Genomic DNA, 18,391 nt, shown 5'->3' with positions numbered 1-18,391 from the left:
GGATAGAGATATTGAAATGAAACTGAAGATACATTTCAATTCTTTCATTATTTTTGATGATAGAACGGAAGAATAATTAACCAAGCAGATTGCAAAATCAAAATAAAAAAGATCTAAAAACAAAAAAGATGGCACTTAACCAAGGAAACTGTAAATCTGTCTTCACATGGAAAAGTTAACTCTGAGAGTAAATAATGAGTCTGCCTTGGTTAAATTTCATTTCACAAGTATTTTGGATAGCTTACTTGACTTCCTATTTTAAACGAGGCAAGCTGGTGAAAGATCTGACACAATGTGAAGAGCTGTGGCAGCAAGAAGGTGTTGCTCTAGATAGGATAACGCCATAGCCCTGTACACGGATGCTCTTGACCCCACCTGGACCTCTAACGCACTGTGTTCAGTTCTCAGGCTGCATTTCCAGAGGTGCATCAACACTACGAATGGTACCCAAAGAAGGGCGTTAGAGTAGCATGGGGCACCTGGCCAGAAAGCTGTCTGCTCACAAACGGGGTTTCCGGGCATGCAGTTACAGTCCACCTGGAAAAGGTGGGGACATTTTCTAATTGGCACAAACATGCCATTGGATAAACACACCAGGAACCTAGAGATCACTTCCTGAGAAGTTGGAAATCTAGAAATGTTTAATGGGAGAAAGACAGATTAAGACCCAGCCCTGGAGTCCTGCTACCCAGCCCTCCAGGATAACCCTGGTCTGAGAGAGCAGAGGCTTATCCACCTCCAGTCCCACAACGAGGCTCCCCTTGCTGCTTCTCTGACCCCAAAGGTTATGCTCTTGTTTTGAAAATGATTTTGTATCTTAAAAAAAAAAAGACTTTACAGAATGGTGATCAAGAGCATGTAGAATCAGGTTGAAACTTGTTTAAATCCAGATATTGCTTAGTGACTGAATGAGCTTGAGCAATGACCTTAATATCTCTGAGCCTCCTTTCCTTACATATAAAATGGGCTGCTTGTTGGGAGCCGATCCACAAATGCTGGCTAACAAGGTCGCAGCAGAAGAAGATCCACAACTGCTGGCTGACAAGGTCACAGCAGAAGATCAAAAACTGCTGGATGACAAAGTCACAGCAGAGAAGACCAATGGCTGCTGGTTGACAAAGTCTACCGCAGTGAAGACCAATGGCTGCTGGTTGACAAAGTCTACCGCAATGAAGACCAATGGCTGCTGGTTGACAAAGTCACCGCAGAGGAAAGGCACAACGATACTTGCCCCTTTGACCTTTTTGAATTAATCTGGCCTTATATCCCCCCTTTCTGGGTGTGTGCTATCATTTATGGCACAGGGATAATAGGACCGTGCTTTCCCTGTAGATTCGTAATAATTACTTTAGAAATGAGACAGAGGGTGTGAGTTCCACAGAAAAGCCTGTTAAGCCCCTTGGCCTGGGCTCAGAGAAATAAGAGGCTGGCTATGATATCCCTCTTAAAAAGTTAAGTTTGTAGGAGAATTTCTTCTTATTAATCATGTTAGAAAAAATAGATTGTGACTTATGAATAGGTAGGAAACAGTAACTATACACAGAAGCACCTTTCAGCCTTCACTTAATTCATTACTTTACCTCCCTAGCCTTTTCATGTGGTAGAGTAAAGAAACTTTCCTTTCCTCTTGCATACCTGACCTGCAGGTGGTGGAACACTCTGAGAAGAATAAAGTTAGAACTTAACTAGTCTATGAATATAGTAGATAAATAAAATTTGACTAGACAATAGAATCTTAGGTGAGGTAGAGTTATTAATCAGTACTGACCTTTTAGAAGTTTGTACCAATATTGTTATTGCTATTCAAGTTATTCTATAACTGCACTTTGAATGACTTACCACCTGATTTATAGCTTATAGAAATGAATTAACTGTTACCTAGAAATATGTAACCATAGTGAAACAAAAACAATGATTAATCAATGTATTCTGAATACCCTGTGATTGTAACTTAGTGTGTGTGTATAAAAATAAAGCTAGACCAGCCATTGGCAGAGATGCCTGGCAGTAAATGCTAACGAGAGAATAAAGAGAAAAAAAAGAATTCGGCTCTCTCACTCGATTCGTGCCGACGCCGTCTCTTCCTGTGGGACCCCTGGATTCCCCCCAGGGCTGGACCCCGACATTTGGCACCCGAACAGGGACCCACAGGTAGGCCCCCCTCGTTTTTGCGGGACAGCTAGGACTCCACTCAGGGTGCTGCAGACCCCCCTGTAAGGAAGACAGGGTGAGGATAGGTGGAGGATTACAGAACTTAAGTTTTTAGAAGTCATGGGCCATACTGAGTCTAAAGAAAGAAGACTCTTTACAGAAGTCATTCAGTATACACTTTACCTAAAAGGAGTTAGTGTTTCCCCTCAACAAGTAGCTTGTTTTCTGCATTTTGCACAAGAATGTTCTCCATGGTTGCCAGATGAGGGGACGCTGAGTCTCGAGACATGGGCTAAGGTTGGAGAAGATTTAAAAGTTTATTATGAGATACATGGACCAGAAAGGGTCCCAGTTGATACATTTGCTTTATGGTGCTTGATTAAAGATGCCTTAGATCTAGAACATGAGATGCATAAATTTTCTAAGGCAACTGCTCCTCCAAAAGAAGAGACTCCATTAATTAGAAATAGAAGGCAATCTCAAGATAGTTCAGATTATGGTATGGCCTCTTTAAAATTAAGTAAACATCAGGATGATAATGAAGATCATTTATCACCATCTGATGAGGCTGAATTAGAAGATGAGGCAACTAAATATAATAGGGATAATGAGGATTGGGATTCAAAAACAGTCTTGCCCATATTATATCCCCCCAAGACTGACAAAAAGGATAAAAATAAGGTTATTAAAATGTCTTTGCCTCTACCAGTACAATCACCAGTTGTTAATGAAAAGAAAAAATCATCAGGGTTAACAGGGTTGCAGAAGGCAATTCAAGCTTCTTGCGACCAAGGAGAAACTGATTTGGCATTATGTTTTCCTGTGGCTTCAGCTGGTGAATTTGATGATGAGGGGGTTCCTACATGGGAGCCGCTTCCTTATAAATTATTGAAAGAGTTGAAAATGGCTTGCAGCCAATATGGACCCACCTTTCCTTATACGTCCTTGGTGGAAACAGTTTCTCCTTATGGAGATTGGATAACTCCTTATGATTGGAAACAAGTTGCTAAAGCCTGTTTATCTGGAGAAAATTACCTGCTTTGGAATGCAAAATATGAGAAGCAAGCCTTCTTGTGGGGGTTGAAATGGAGGGATTTCGGCTGCCGGTTGTAGCAGCTATTAGAATTTAAGACTGATTAGAGACTGAGATGAGTTTTAAAGTTGTGTTATTATCTGATTTTCTTTAGTAAATAGAAGAACTTAAGAGTTTGGAAAAATTACAGCTTTTTCTGTTCTTCTCTTTCTCTAAACTCATTTTATTTCTTTCCTGTTCTATGCCTGAAAAAAGGGTAAAGGGAACACCTGTTTGGATGTGGCTAAACAGAATCTCATAAACGGCCGTTCTCGAAACTTTTCGAGAGAGAGTTCTGTTTGGTTTCTATCCTTAATGTTCTAATCAAAATAGCCCTGTGTAAAAATCAAGCAGGCCATATTCTAATCTCTAAAATCCTGGATTTCTCTCTAATTTGTCTGATTTGTCTACTTTGTCTGTTTTTTTTGTGTGTGTGTTTGGTCTTTGTTTAATGTTATCTAAATGTGATTTTTTTAAGTTCTTGCATGCAAAAATTGAATATGCTGGCTCTAATATTATAAAAATATCATCCCTACAAATTTATAATTTTAATTGAAACAAGTAAAGCACGCTCATTTAAATTTAAATAATATGAAATATGAATCCTAAAGACTTGTTAATTTTGACTAAACTGCTTCAAGCTTCAGGCTGCTTGCTGCTGCTGCAGAGCATGAAGCAGAGTAGATTTACCTAACAAAGGTGTAGATTTTTTTAATATAGGAAAATAATAAAAGTCACACTAGAATTTTCCAGCTTTAATGTGTTCTTTAAATTGCCTGTTAATTAATGGAATAGAAATATTTTTATGAATATAGGAAAGTCATATACTGGAACTCCTGCAAATCTTCTTTATCATGCTTCTTACTTTAAAAAATTTCTTTTGAATGCTGATATACAGGATTATTCAACAGCTGAGAGACTCTGGAATCCTACAGGAGATGCTGAACCTGTTTCTCCTGCAAACTTTTACCCTCTTTTGTTTGATCCAGCTAATAACACTGTTTTGTCTTTTTCCAAATAGCTCCAGATATACAGAAAAGATTTATATAGACAAATAAGAAGCCTCAAACCTCTCAACAAAATCTGAGCAAGAGTGAAAAGAAAGGTCATTTGAGCTAAAGCCTGCCTTTAAAAGGTTTTGTAACACTTTTAACATTTCACATATTACTGGCATCCCTTACCATCCACAGAGATAAGATATAGTAGAAAAGACTCATCAGACTCTGAAAATGCAAATTCAAAAACTACAGGAAGGTGAATTAAAATATAGTTCCCCACATCAGCTTTTAAATCATGCTTTGTTTGTTATTAACAATCTTAATTCAGACTATCAAGGCCACACTCGCATGTTGAGACACTGGAATCTGGATCTGGGTGGGCCTGAGCCAGTGGCAAAGTGGAGGGATTTATTGACAGGTCGGTGGAAGGGGCCAGATGTGGTTCTGACCTGGGGGAGAGGGTGTGCTTGTGTATTTCCATGGGATGCTGGCTTGCCTCTCTGAATCCTAGACCGGCTAATTTGCCATGTCTCATTGGAGGTCTCCGCTGCCGCCACTGCCCCCTCTTCATCTCCATCCTCCTTATACGTCCAGCCCGGAGGAGACTCCTGTGCCACCCATGTCACCAGTGACCTCCCAGCAAAGGCCATCAAGGAACTCTCCGTATGATCCTGTTACTCGAATGATGCAGCGATTGTCACTACAGGAAGCTGGACGACCTCCCTATCATGGTCAACGGATGGCTTGCTCTACTCAAACTGTCAACCCACCAACCTGGAACCAGTTGAGGACATTGTCTGAAAGAGCTGATTTAATTTGTCATCAACAAAACATATATCGTAACCCTGCTAATATATTTATTGCTATGCTAGCTGTACTTTCAATTCAGGTACTTAATGTTGAGGCTATTGGACAAAACAATCTTAATGGGCTTATATTCCAAATCCACCATTGGTTAAGCCTGTTACTTGGGGAGGAGATGATATATCTGTATTTAATAATCATACTAAGTTTTTGGGAGCATTATCTAGTTCTTTTATTATGCATAAAACTAATTCAAATTTCTCATTCCATAGAAAAACGGATAATGTACCTATATGTTTTATGTTTAATAATACTCGCAAGATTTCTGAATGTTTTCCTACTACACTTAAGACTATTTTGACTGACTCTCCTAAAAGTAATAAACCTTGACACATTACAAGAGACTTATGGTCTCTCATAATTTTAATGCCTGGAGGCCCTGACCCCCATGAGTGTAATCCTGTTATGTTGCCTCCTAAGGGATTTCACCCATGTAAACTTTATCCTCCAAAAAAGGCAACTCAAGAGCCTTACTGGTGGTCTGTGGAGAACAGACTTGGTTTCCCCCCCATGGCAAGAATGTGCATATTCCAATTATATGAATTATACTGTATGTGCTGTTAATTTCACTGTGCAAGATTGGTCTAGTCCTTATTTTGAATATGATTATAGAAAATTAGTGCAGGAAATAAAAGACGTTTACAATTAGTCAAATAAATATAATCCTTTAAATAAAATCATCACACGTTGGCAGTCTACTGGATGAATACCTGCACAGCTGACTTACCAGGATAAATCAACCACCAGATATCAAACAAAGCTTTGGCAGCTAATTGCAGCTGCTGCACCTGCTTATATGGTTAGGCCTCACCCTTATCCTGTTCAGAATATTTTTGTTCAGGCTTGTATACAGACTCATTATGTACTCTTGATTGCTACTATGGACAGTAATCTTTCTATTAGCACTTATAATTCTACTAGAAAGCCCGGCGGTCATACGAAATGACCACTGTTCTAGATATTATAAATTGTAATTAAAATGATTTGTGCAAAGGTGTCTGCTAATTCAAACTGAATTACCCAGGGCAGGCGGCGAGGATGCCCCTTTGCTTAGTGCCCCACGGGATTTCCCCCTTCTACTTGCTTAATTGCTTAAAGTAGAGTGCAATGAAGGAAACCACTGGCGGTACATTTCTTAAGAGCCACCGCTAGCTCAATAAATAAAGGTGATTTAAATAATAAAATGTTAATTCACATGTCAAAAATCTCTTTATACACAACATTTCTTGTGTAGATCTTTCCATCATTTTTAAGCTCGCCTTGCAGAGGACCATCAATTATTTTTAATTTTACGTCCGTTCTTTCACGAACTCTTGAACAGGCAACATAAAGTTGACCATGTCCAAATGCAGGCTCAGGTAAAAAAAATGCCAACACGCAAAAATTAAAGTTTCTCTGTTTGAAACTGTTTTAATCCTTTTTGCGTTTCGGTCAGCATTACTCTGTCTTTTTTTTTGCATTTCTCTCCTGCCTTTGTTCAAGGGACTCATTTTGTCGAGACAGGCTTTTTTGTCTTGCATCTGAGGCAAGCCTTGTTTCTCTATGCTCATCAGTCTCATTTTGCCGAGAAAGACGCATTTGCTCTGCGACTGAAGCAAGCCTTGTCTTTCTCTGCTCAGTGGTTTCTTTTTGTCTAGAAATCCGTTTTTGTGCAGCTTTAGCTCCTTTTCTCTCCTCTTCAGTGCTGTATTTTCTAGGAGGCATTCTTAAAAGAAATTACGTTAAGACGTAGTTTTTATGTAAAACAGATGACTGCCAATGCAAACAAATGTTCACCTTCCCCCTGACCCGCTCAATTTGCGTTCAGCCGTGGCAACTTCACCCCATTGGCTAGTACAGTTACGCAAGCAACCAATAAGCTATCGGCGACAAACAGACACTTAAGCCACATATAATAAAGATGTTTAGCATTTCCTGCCCTCACTGTGTTTTAACAAACTGTCTATCTTATGACACCAAAGCTCAAGTCATGTTTATTTTGCAGCAGCCGCCTTATGTGATGTTACCTGTTAGTCTGTCTTAGCCTTGGTATGATGACCAAGGGTGCATGCACTACAGGCTGCTTCTGAAGCGCTTGATCGCCATAGAGGAAAGCGATTTATTGCAGAATTAATTTTAGGAATTACTGCTCTTATTGCTATTATAGAATCTGTAGCTGCTTCCACCACTGCTTTAGCTCAATTGGTTCATACTGCAAATCATGTAGATAGTTTATCTCGTAATATATCTCTTGCATTAGCAATACAGGAGACTATAGATAGAAAGTTAGAAATAAAAATGAATGTTTTAGAGGAGGCTTTTATTCACATTGGTACTGAGCTGTTAGCTATGAGGGCTAGAATGACTCTTAGATGCCATGCAGGATTCAAGTGGATATGTGTGACTCCTTTAGAATACAATCAGTCTATCATAGCATGGAATAATATACAGAATCATTTGTTAGGTGTATGGAATAATAGTGATATTAGTTTAGATTTGAGGGAATTACATCAGCAGATACAAAACTTACGACATTCAGGCTCTTTAGTTTCTGCCTCAGAAGTAGCTGATCAATTTGTTGAAAATATAAAAAGTATGTTTTCTATGCATGGCCTGACCTCTTTGGCTACTGATATAGGCATAATAATAGCTGTGGTAATTATCGCTCTTCTTGTCCTTCCAGTCATCCTCCAACTCTTAAACAACGGTCTCAGGGAAACAGCGGTGAAAATACAAAAGCTTTATTTAAAAAATAAAAAAGGGGGAGATGTCGGGAGCCGATCCACAAATGCTGGCTAACAAGGTCACAGCAGAAGAAGATCCACAACTGCTGGCTGACAAGGTCACAGCAGAAGAAGATCAAAAACTGCTGGTTGACAAAGTCACAGCAGAGAAGACCAATGGCTGCTGGTTGACAAAGTCTACCGCAGTGAAGACCAATGGCTGCTGGTTGACAAAGTCACCACAGAGGAAAGGCACAACGATACTTCCCCTTTTGACCTTTTTGAATTAATCTGGCCTTATATCCCCCCTTTCTGGGTGTGTGCTATCATTTATGGCACAGGGATAATAGGACCGTGCTTTCCCTGTAGATTCGTAATAATTTCTTTGGAAATGAGACAGAGGGTGTGAGTTCTACAGAAAAGCCTGTTAAGCCCCTTGGCCTGGGCTCAGAGAAATAAGAGGCTGGCTATGATATCCCTCTTAAAAAGTTAAGTTTGTAGGAGAATTTCTTCTTATTAATCATGTTAGAAAAAATAGATTGTGACTTATGAATAGGTAGGAAACAGTAACTATACACAGAAGCACCTTTCAGCCTTCACTTAATTCATTACTTTACCTCCCCAGCCTTTTCATGTGGTAGAGTAAAGAAACTTTCCTTTCCTCTTGCATACCTGACCTGCAGGTGGTGGAACACTCTGAGAAGAATAAAGTTAGAACTTAACTAGTCTATGAATATAGTAGATAAATAAAATTTGACTAGACAATAGAATCTTAGGTGAGGTAGAGTTATTAATCAGTACTGACCTTTTAGAAGTTTGTACCAATATTGTTATTGCTATTCAAGTTATTCTATAACTGCACTTTGAATGACTTACCACCTGATTTATAGCTTATAGAAATGAATTAACTGTTACCTAGAAATATGTAACCATAGTGAAACAAAAACAATGATTAATCAATGTATTCTGAATACCCTGTGATTGTAACTTAGTGTGTGTGTATAAAAATAAAGCTAGACCAGCCATTGGCAGAGATACCTGGCAGTAAATGCTAACAAGAGAATAAAGAGAAAAAAAAGAATTTGGCTCTCTCACTCGATTCGTGCCAATGCCGTCTCTTCCTGTGGGACCCCTGGATTCCCCCCGGGGCTGGACCCCGGAAGCTGCTGGTGTTAATAAAACCAGACTCACAGCGCTAGATAAGTATTAAATGAAAAGATTCTAGAAAAGGGCTTGGGATGGGACATAGTAAAACCTATGTGGGCCTGACTAGTGGTGGCACAATGGATAGAACGTTGACCTGGGATGCTGAGGTCCTAGGTTTAAAACCCGGAAGTTGTTGGCTTGACCACAGGCTCATTTAGCTTGAGCACAGGCTCACCAGCTTGAGCAGGGGGTTGCCAGCTTGAGCGTGGGATTTTTGAAATGATCCCATGGTCTCTGGCTTGAGCCCAAAGGTCACCGGCTTAAAACTCAAGATTGCTGGCTTGAGTCCAAGGTCACTGACTTAAGCCTTCCAGTCAAGGCACATATAAGAGGCAATCAATGAACTAAAATGATGCAACTAGCCCTGGCTGGTTGGCTCAGTGGTAGAATGTTGGCCCAGCGTGTGGATGTCCCGAGTTTGATTCCCAGTCAGGGCACACAGCAGAAACACCCATCTGCTTCTACTCCCCTCCCCTTCTCACTTCTCTTTTGCTCTCTCTCTTCCTCTTCTGCAGCCATGGCTCAACTGGAGCAAGTTGGTCCTGGGCTCTGAGGAGGGCTCCATGGCCTCCACCTCAGGCACTAAGAAGAGCTCAGGTGCTGAACAATGGAGCAATGCCCCAGATGGGCAGAGCATTGCCTTCTAGTGGGCTTGCCAGGTAGATCCTGATCAGGGCACATGCAGAAATCTGTCTCTGCCTCCCCTCCTCTCACTGAATAAAAAAATAAAAAATAAAATAAAATGACACAACTATGCGTTGTTGCTTCTCATCTTTCTCCCTTCCTGTCTGTCAGTCTGTCTCTCTTAAAAACAACAACAAAAACCCTATGTGGTAGCTCTTGTGACCTGCACTGTCAGAATCTCCCCAGGTGAGCTGGCCTTGAACTTGAGCCCAGTGGCATGGGCCCTATAACAGGTGATAGACACCCCAGGCATCAGCTAATCATTGCCTGGACTCCCAGTAGTAGGTTTCTCCAGGTACCCAGAGTTGTTATGTTCAATATAGTAGCCACCCAGCCACCTGAGGCTATTGTGCACTTGAAATATAGCAAGGGTAACTAAGGACCTGAATTTTCAATTTTATTTCATTTTAATTAACTTTCATTGAAATTTAAATATCCACACTGCTAGTGGCTGCCTTATTGGACAATGCTGAGGAAAACAGCTGTTATTATGATGAATGACCGCAGACCAAGGAGGGCATGCATGCTCTTCAATAAAATAGTCAAGCTGAGGTTGGATGATTATAAAAGGGGTATAACAGCATCCTTAAAGTGGGCAGATCCTCTTCAACTGTGACCTGTAGGGTTCTCTCCACTCAACTGTTTTTCTTCAACATAGTATTTTCACCACCAATGGACCCAGTCACTTTCTGCCAGTGATCTGATAGGACAAGGACAGCAGCTGTCCAGACCCCACAGCGGCAGGTGCAGGGCTTGCTGGCACGTCCAGGACGAGCTGAGTATATCCCGGGAACAAAGGCTGGTTCTATCTGCATTTTGTTGTCAATCAGTTAAGAAACGGGAAGCAACTGTTCCATTGCTGCCTGCCCAGGAGTGGTGCTCCCAGCCCTCCCCTGGCTGGTGTTTTGCAGAACAATGGAAATAAATCTGATGTAATGTAGTAGAACACGACAAGGGATGGTTTCCCCTTAACAAATACTCATTTAAAATGGTGCCCAAGTCCCGCACGAGGAGCGATCTATTTCCCACAGCAGTGTTCCGGCAAAACCCATTACTAATTCCACAACTCAAATTAAAACTAACAGAGCTTGAAGGCTGGGGCCGACACTCTCTCTGCTGACAAGGAGCAAGGAAGGGTGGGGGAAGGGGCCGGCGCACTCGCCTGTGTATGTGTTTAATTACACTGTTTAACACATTGAGAATAATTTAGCCACCCAAGTGGAGAAAATAAGGCACTTAACTGCTCTCTAGTGGAAAAAAAAAAGCCCCATGCAAACTACTTTTAGCTATATGCCACCTGGGCACACCCAAGGGCTTTGGAGGGAGAGAGAGAAGGGGGAACCAGGGAAAGGGGAGGTAGAGGAAGGGAGAGAATAGGGGGAGAGGGAGAGGGAGAGAGAGAGAGGGGTTTAGAAGGAGAGAGGGGGAGGGAGAGAAAGAGAGAGCAAAGAAGAAAGAGGAAGAGATGCAGGCAGGAAAGAGGGAGAGAGAAAAGCAGGGAAGGAGAGAAGGAGGAGAGAGAGGAGAGGGAGGGAGGAAGAAAGAGAAAAAGGTAATTTTTGTCTGTGCAAATCTGTTGAGAGTTGGGAAGGACAGGACTCGTGACTACTTCTCAAAGAAAGCTGGTGTGAGGCGGCCTAAGGATGAGAATGACATAAATATCAGGTTTTAAAATAGAATGTAATGCCTAGACCAGCGCTTTCCACAGGTCGCGCCCCCACTGCAGAATCATCTCAGCGAGTTTTCATGCCTTGGAGGCTTGAAAGCCACCAGTGAGGTTTGTGGACTTAGAAGAGTGGTCCTCAGAGAAAGGCTACACGGAGCTCACTTTGCAGAAGGGGCAACTGAGGCCTCAAATCATGGATAGCACTGGGACCTTTCCGTTAAATGTGGATTCATGCTGTGCAAACACAAACAAATGAAATGTGTCTTTGCAAGCAAGGATCCTCTTCTCTTGTCCCCAAAGTTCTTTGATCTGTCATTTGCTTACGAAAAGAGGCCTAGGGAGTTTGAGTGCACTGTCTGTGGCTGTACTCTGGGGACAGACAAGGCAGAGTGTTCTTCCTGGGTTCTAGAACTGTATGTGTCCCAGAAACACTGTGATATTTAGAGTGATCTTGGACTTCTGGCAATGGTTTTTGTTTACATCCAGGAAGAGAGGATGCGCTTCCCCACTTAGCTAATTCAAGCTTCCTCTTAGGCAAATTAAGGGGATTTGGGAAGTTGGAACTTAAGTAGCAAATTATGATGTGGGTCTAAGAGATACAGCCCAGGGAGCCCCCGGCTCCAGACTGCTCACTTCCCAGGGCGCGAATCAGAGAGGGCTCAGGCAAGCGCCAGGGGTGTGGAGTTAGGCCCTTTTCTCTTAAATTCTCATTTTTAAAAGTTGATTTATTAGGGTGACACTGGTTAACAAAATTATACAAGTTTCAGGTGTCCAATTCTACAGCACATCTCTGTACACCATATTGCAGGGTTCCCCAAACTACGGGCCCGCGGGCCGCATGCGGCCCCCTGAGGCCATTTATCCGGCCCCCACCGCACTTCCGGAAAGGGCACCTCTTTCATTGGTGGTCAGTGAGAGGAGCATAGTTCCCATTGAAATACTGGTCAGTTTGTTGATTTAAATTTACTCGTACTTTATTTTAAATATTGTATTTGTTCCCGTTTGTTTTTTTACTTTAAAATAAGATATGTGCAGTGTGCATAGGGATTTGTTCATAGTTTTTTTTATAGTCTGACCCTCCAACAGTCTGAGGGATAGTGAACTGGCCCCTGTGTAAAAAGTTTGGGGACCCCTGCCATATTGTATACATCCCCCTCATCAAGTCTCTGTGCATTTAGACCCTCATACCCTCTTCCACCTCCTTGCCCCACAATCACCCGTTGTTGTTCACATCTATGAGTTTTCTCTCTCTCTCTCTCTCTGTCTTTTTTCCCCCCCTCAATCCTTTCACCCTGCTGATGCAGGGCCTTTTTTTTAAAAAAGGTTCTTTTGGGCCTGGTCTGTGGTGGCACAGTGGCTACAGCATCGACCTGGAATGCTGAGATCACTAGTTTGAAACCCTGGGCTTGCCCGGTTAAGGCACATACAGTTCAATAAGCAAACAAGGAATGACTAAGGTGAAGCAACTATGAGTTGACACTTCTCCCTCCCCCACCCGGTAAAATCAATAAATAAAAATCTTTAAAAATAGTATGCCTTTGCCTGACCTGTGGTGGCGCAGTGGATAAAGCGTCAACCTGGAAATGCTGAGGTCACTGGTTTGAAACCCTGGGCTTGCCTGGTCAAGGCACATATGGGAGTTGATGCTTCCTGCTCCTCCCCCCTTCCCTCTCTCTCTCTCTCTCTCTCTCTCTCTCTCTACTACTCTCCTCTCTAAAATGAATAAATAAAGTCTATAAAAATAAAAAAAATTTAGGCCCTGGCCGGTTGGCTCAGCGGTAGAGCGTCGGCCTGGCGTGCGGGGGACCCGGGTTCGATTCCTGGCCAGGGCACACAGGAGAAGCGCCCATTTGCTTCTCCACCCCTCCCTCCTTCCTCTCTGTCTCTCTCTTCCCCTCCTGTAGCCGAGGCTCCATTGGAGCAAAGATGGCCCGGGCGCTGGGGATGGCTCCTTGGCCTCTGCCCCAGGCGCTAGAGTGGCTCTGGTCGCAACAGAGCGACGCCTGGGAGGGGCAGAGCTTCGCCCCCTGGTGGGCAGAGCGCCGCCCCTGGTGGGCGTGCCGGGTGGATCCCGGTCGGGCGCATGCGGGAGTCTGTCTGACTGTCTCTCCCCGTTTCCAGCTTCAGAAAAATACAAAAAAAAAAAAAAAAAATTAAAAAAAACAGTGTGCCTTTTTTTTTAAAAGTTTTTTTTGGAAGTTGATATTATATTTAGATAATTTATTCTTGAAGGATATCCTCTTGGCCTATTTTTTTAGGTTTTCAATGAAATGAGACAAAGAAATGGAGAAAAACAGATGAGAGAGACAGAGAGATTCAGGCAGTGATGGGCAGAGAGACAGACAGATGGACAGAGACAGTCAATGGAGGTGGAGCTCTTGAGGAATAAAGGGAGGAATGAGAGAGCCCAGATGGGGGGGAAGGACAAAATCCACTAGTGAAAGGCCTTTTCATGCCGGCCCAGCATCCTCTGGTGCTGAAACTGCCCAAATATCACAGAGCCTCTGACCCCTCAGATGTGAGCTCACCAGGTACCCCCTAGAAACCGCCAGGTACCCCCTAGAAACCGTGCCAAGGTCAAGACCCCCTGCTGGGGCTCTCTGCAGATCCCTGCTGCCATGATAGGGGTGAGAGCCAGGGCACAGGGAGAGAAAAGGACCCCAGCAGCTGGACCTCTGGCCCAGAGACTTAGGGCATCTCAGTCTGTGCCTGGCCATTTCTGGGCATCTCATGCCTGCGGGGCTGCAGAGGGGAATCCCTGCCCTGGGAGCCTGGTCTGGCTCTGTGGTGGCCCCTCCCGCCACGGTGGGGGGGGGGGCGGGGGGAGCAGAGAGCCACAGCAGCACAGGCAGCCAAGCACTTCGGCTAAGGGGCACGCTCCCTTTTCCAAACAGCCTGGGGACGTAGGAGGGTGCTATGCCCCAAGAAGGCCCAGGCTGACTTCCTAGCTCTGCGACTTCTCTAAGAACAAGCTGCCACCCAGGCAAATGGGGTCACACTTGTGGGGCTGGGGTTAGGGACAGGGCGAGGCCTGCAGGAGGAGAAAGTCTCTGCAAAACAAGAGCTTTCTGAGTTACATCTGTCGAAGAGCATCGTGAAGAAGGATGAACTCAGAACAGAAGTGTGTGTGAGCGTGCGTGTGAATGATGTGGATAAAAGCAGGCTGGTGGGGGGCTTCTAAGCCTCTGAGAATTCCTGCTCCTTCTGTCATCCTTTCCCACCCCCACTCCTAAAAACTCCAAAGGCGAAGGAGGGAGCATTTGGAGGTGGGGGCTAGGGTCAGAGGAGAGGAAGTAACAGAGGAGCAGGGGGTCTGGGAGCCTCTGGGGAGGAGACAGGAAGGGCAGGCGAGATGGGAGGACCATGCCTGCAGAGCCCCTGCCTGAGACAGTGGAGACGCTGCCACAGAAAACCTCTGCCTTCTTCCTGCTGCCTGGGCTACCTGGCAGAAAGGGTGAGGCAGGCAGGGGCCAGGGCGCAGTCCCGTGTGTCTGGATAAAGTGACCTGGCTAAGGGAGAAGACAGGGTTCGCGAACCGCATCAGGAGACGGTGACGCGGGATCAGGGCAGCCTCGGAGTAGAAGGAGCCCGTGGAGGTGGCCCGGGAGCCAGCCCATCCTGAAGTCCGCCGCCCTGAATCTCTCCCCTGGGCAACACCACCAGCAAATCCCTTAACTTTAGTTTCTGAAAGGAAGCTGGAGTTTCTAGGGATGGCATTGAATGATGTCACTCAGTTGCTTGGCAGCCACATAGGATATGGATTCGAGTGGGGAGAAGACAATAGTTGGCTAAGAACGAGGAGAACGTTCCTCTGACCTCTCCTACTCCAGGCACGTGAGAGCTACCTGGATCCAGATGTAGGTCACTAGCTGCCTCTCCTGAAGGCAGGTGTGCAGACAGTTCTGATGGAGATGTGCCCCTCGGGGTCTCTGTCCACCGGCCAGCTGTGATGGGGGCTGCTCAGCTCTCTGAGCTGCATGGGAGGTCCTGGTGAGGCCTGATCCTCCAGCAGGGAGGTGGGCACAGAGGGCTGACCCAGACAGTGAACAGAGGCCAGAGTACCGCCCAAGGGACCATCCTCTCAGAGACAGATCAAACAGAGGTCCTGGCCACTCTCAGTTTTAAAGATCCCTTGAGGCTGATGTGGTCGAGCAAGCATGTTGACCGCAGGGCCGGCTCTCTTCCAGCCCCAGGACTGAGGCAGCCCAGCGCTCGGGCCCACTCCCTGAGTACAAGATACTGCCCTCATTAAGCACAACTGGGGGGGGGGGAGGCTGCTGGAGGTGGGCGAGCCTTGGCTTCTACGCCCCTATGCCTTCTCTTTAAAACTGTGTGTCCTTATTAACTAAATAGATCGTCTTTGAGGCAATGCAGAACCAGGAAGAGATGACCTTCAGCTGCCTTTCAACATGAGTGTCACAGATTACAAGGGGCTGAAAGGCCCCTTAGGGATCGCCTTGTTCAACATATTAATTATTAAATGGAGGAAATGAGGTTTGGTCAAGCTTTCTGGTTGTTTATTGGGGGAACCAGTTTTGCAGACTGGTAAGCATGCATGGCCTCACATTAAAGCAAAATTTTTTGTTCAGAAAGCAAAACACAGTGTATGGTAGAAAAGAATCCACTGAGAATTCAGGGATCCAGAGAGAAGAGAGACTGAACCCAGGGCCGCCAGGGTCCGATGTGGTGCTTCCAACAGCCGTTCTGTAAGGAAGGTGCTGGCATACTCAGTTTGACCAGTGCTTTTGTTTAGGCTTTCTCAGAGCCTTCATATGCAACTGAATCATGACTGAATCAGTCTGAATCACGACTCCGCAAGGAGGGGAGAGCAGGAGGCAACACTCACACACATGTTTGATCATAGAAACTTTGTATCAAAGAGCTCCCAGCAACAGCTTCCAGAATTAGTTTCCCAGTGGATGCCAAGGGGGCCAGATGGCACAAACCAGAGGTTTGAAGAATTAACTCTCATGCAGTGGAAGACAGGAGACAGCATGGAACCTCTCTCGCGTCCTCCCCAACCTCTTTCAGGTGGACTATCCTGAGGCCTGGTGTTTCTGCAGAGCTAGTCCACAGATGTCCTGCTTTGGCCAAGTGGCCGGCTATGTCTTTTTGTGAAGGTGACACATCTCCTTGTGTTGCCTCCCATTCTCCTCCTTTCTCATTCCCCTCACCCTCACTGCCCTCCATTGCACCTCCCAGTGAGGCATGAGCACTTAAGCTTTGCCCCAAGCTTTGTTTTAGTTATCAATAGTAATAACTAAATTTGGGGGAACATTAACTGTGTGTCAGGCACTGCCTAGTACTTTGCATGGATTATCTCATTTAATCTTTTCAATAATTGCATGAGGCAGATGTGGTTGTTACCACATTTTAGTGATGAGAAAACTGGGACCCAGAGAGCTCACGTAAAACGCCCAGACAGTAGTGTCATGCAGCACATATGACAGAAGCAAGCACAGTGCTGGTCAGAGAGTAAGCCCTCGGTGCCGGTAGTGGGTCATCCATTGCTAATTTCTAGATAGCATCTTTTCTACTAAGGCATTCTTCCAAGTGAGTCACTCACTAAACATAAGCAACTAACCAGGGGACAAGGCAGCACACCAGGAACAATATAACTCTAGCTCTGCCATTTGCATCTGGTTATCAGTTCAGGAGCAAGTCACTCGCCAGATACCTCATTTACAAATGAGGGAAATTTTTTTTTTCATCTACGAATTGGGGATAATGAACTCATGTTCCACATAACTCTTCCTTGTGACATGATTGGTAGATCACTATATTGTCATCAATCAATGTGCTAACAATTGAGTCCTCTTGCACCTGTCACCCACACACACACAAAAAGTTTGGGTCCAGCAGGGGTACAGGTGGGACAATTCAGGCGGATACAGTGACTGGAGACCCAGTTAATGCCACATGGGGATCAGCAAAGTTCTGTTTGTGTTTCAGGGCAAACAGGGCTGTCGGTAGGTCCTAACCCAACTGGAACTACAGGGGGATAATATCTGCACTATTCCAATCTGGGCAGCTGGTCTACCCAGAGCCTGGAGCTCTGGCTCCCTGGGAGCAGAACTGCATCTCCGAGATCATAGGACTAGCAGCCCTAGAGGCACATGCGTTGACTCTGAAGCACTAGAGGGGTGTAGGAGCATCTGAGCCTCTGCAGTGGTGGCCATCAGTCTTTGTGATCAACCCAGATTCTTTAACTTTGTTCATATAATTATTAAGCTAGATCATTAGAAAACAAAAGGCAAGGGCTGGGCACCATTCCTCCCTTCAGCAAATACTTAGCAAACACTATGTGTCAGAAACTATACCCGGAGTGACAAAGATGACACAATTCCTGCCATCGGGGTATCAGTTATGTTTATTGTAGCCCTCACGGTTGCGGCTTTGAAGGAGCAGAAAGCAAAGGGGACTCAGTGACTGAGAGAGGCTCTCACCGTATGAAATGTGCGGTTTAGATTGTCTTCTCTTAGGGAGTAACTCATCCTTTGCCCTGGGTTTCCTTAAAGCTTATCCTTGGACCACTGCATCAGAAACACACAGTTTTCAGAGCTACTGAATACACATTTCTGGGGGTGGAGACTAGAAATCTGCATAATTTTAAGATGCTCTCTGGGGAAATTCATACTCACTGAGCACTCCCTTTTAGGTCACCAGTCACATCTTACCTGCTTCCTAGACAGGTAGGTCTGATGCAGCAGTCGGTGTCAGCAGAATTCCTGCAGGGATCGGAAGAGGACTGGGCAGGACCCACGCTGAGCAGCAGCCTGGGGCATGGAGAGTGGCAGTCTCTTTGGAGAAGGGGTGGAGGGGAAGTGCGGGTAGCCCTGGGACCTGTTTGCTTCTTCCCCTTGGGCTCTTCCTTATATAGGCACACCAGGTGTTGCCCCACCTTAGTTAAACAACGACCGGCAAGCATTGGGCCCCTCCCACAGAGAGGATATTGGATTTGCCTGCAAGATCTTGCCCATACTCTGCCCCAGGGCAGTCTCCCCCTGATTCCTCCCCCCCTTCTCACTTCCTGGAGCCCCCAGCTGCT

General features: G+C 44.8%; 1 protein-coding gene across 1 annotated transcript in view; it reads right to left on the bottom strand.

The window, feature by feature from the left end:
* Positions 1–18,176, bottom strand: part of CAPN13 (calpain 13) — an 86,092-nt gene extending 67,916 nt beyond the window's left edge. Inside the window, exon 1 of the mRNA XM_066378588.1 lies at positions 18,021–18,176. The gene's annotated coding sequence lies outside the window, so the exon portion shown is untranslated. The remainder of the gene's footprint in view (positions 1–18,020) is intronic.
* Positions 18,177–18,391: the final 215 nt, after the last annotated feature.

The sequence above is a fragment of the Saccopteryx leptura genome, chromosome 3 (assembly GCF_036850995.1).
Source record: "Saccopteryx leptura isolate mSacLep1 chromosome 3, mSacLep1_pri_phased_curated, whole genome shotgun sequence".
Taxonomy (NCBI): domain Eukaryota; kingdom Metazoa; phylum Chordata; class Mammalia; order Chiroptera; family Emballonuridae; genus Saccopteryx; species Saccopteryx leptura.
The sequence above is the reverse complement of the archived record's forward strand: the minus strand, read 5'-3'. Positions and strand labels throughout refer to the sequence as shown.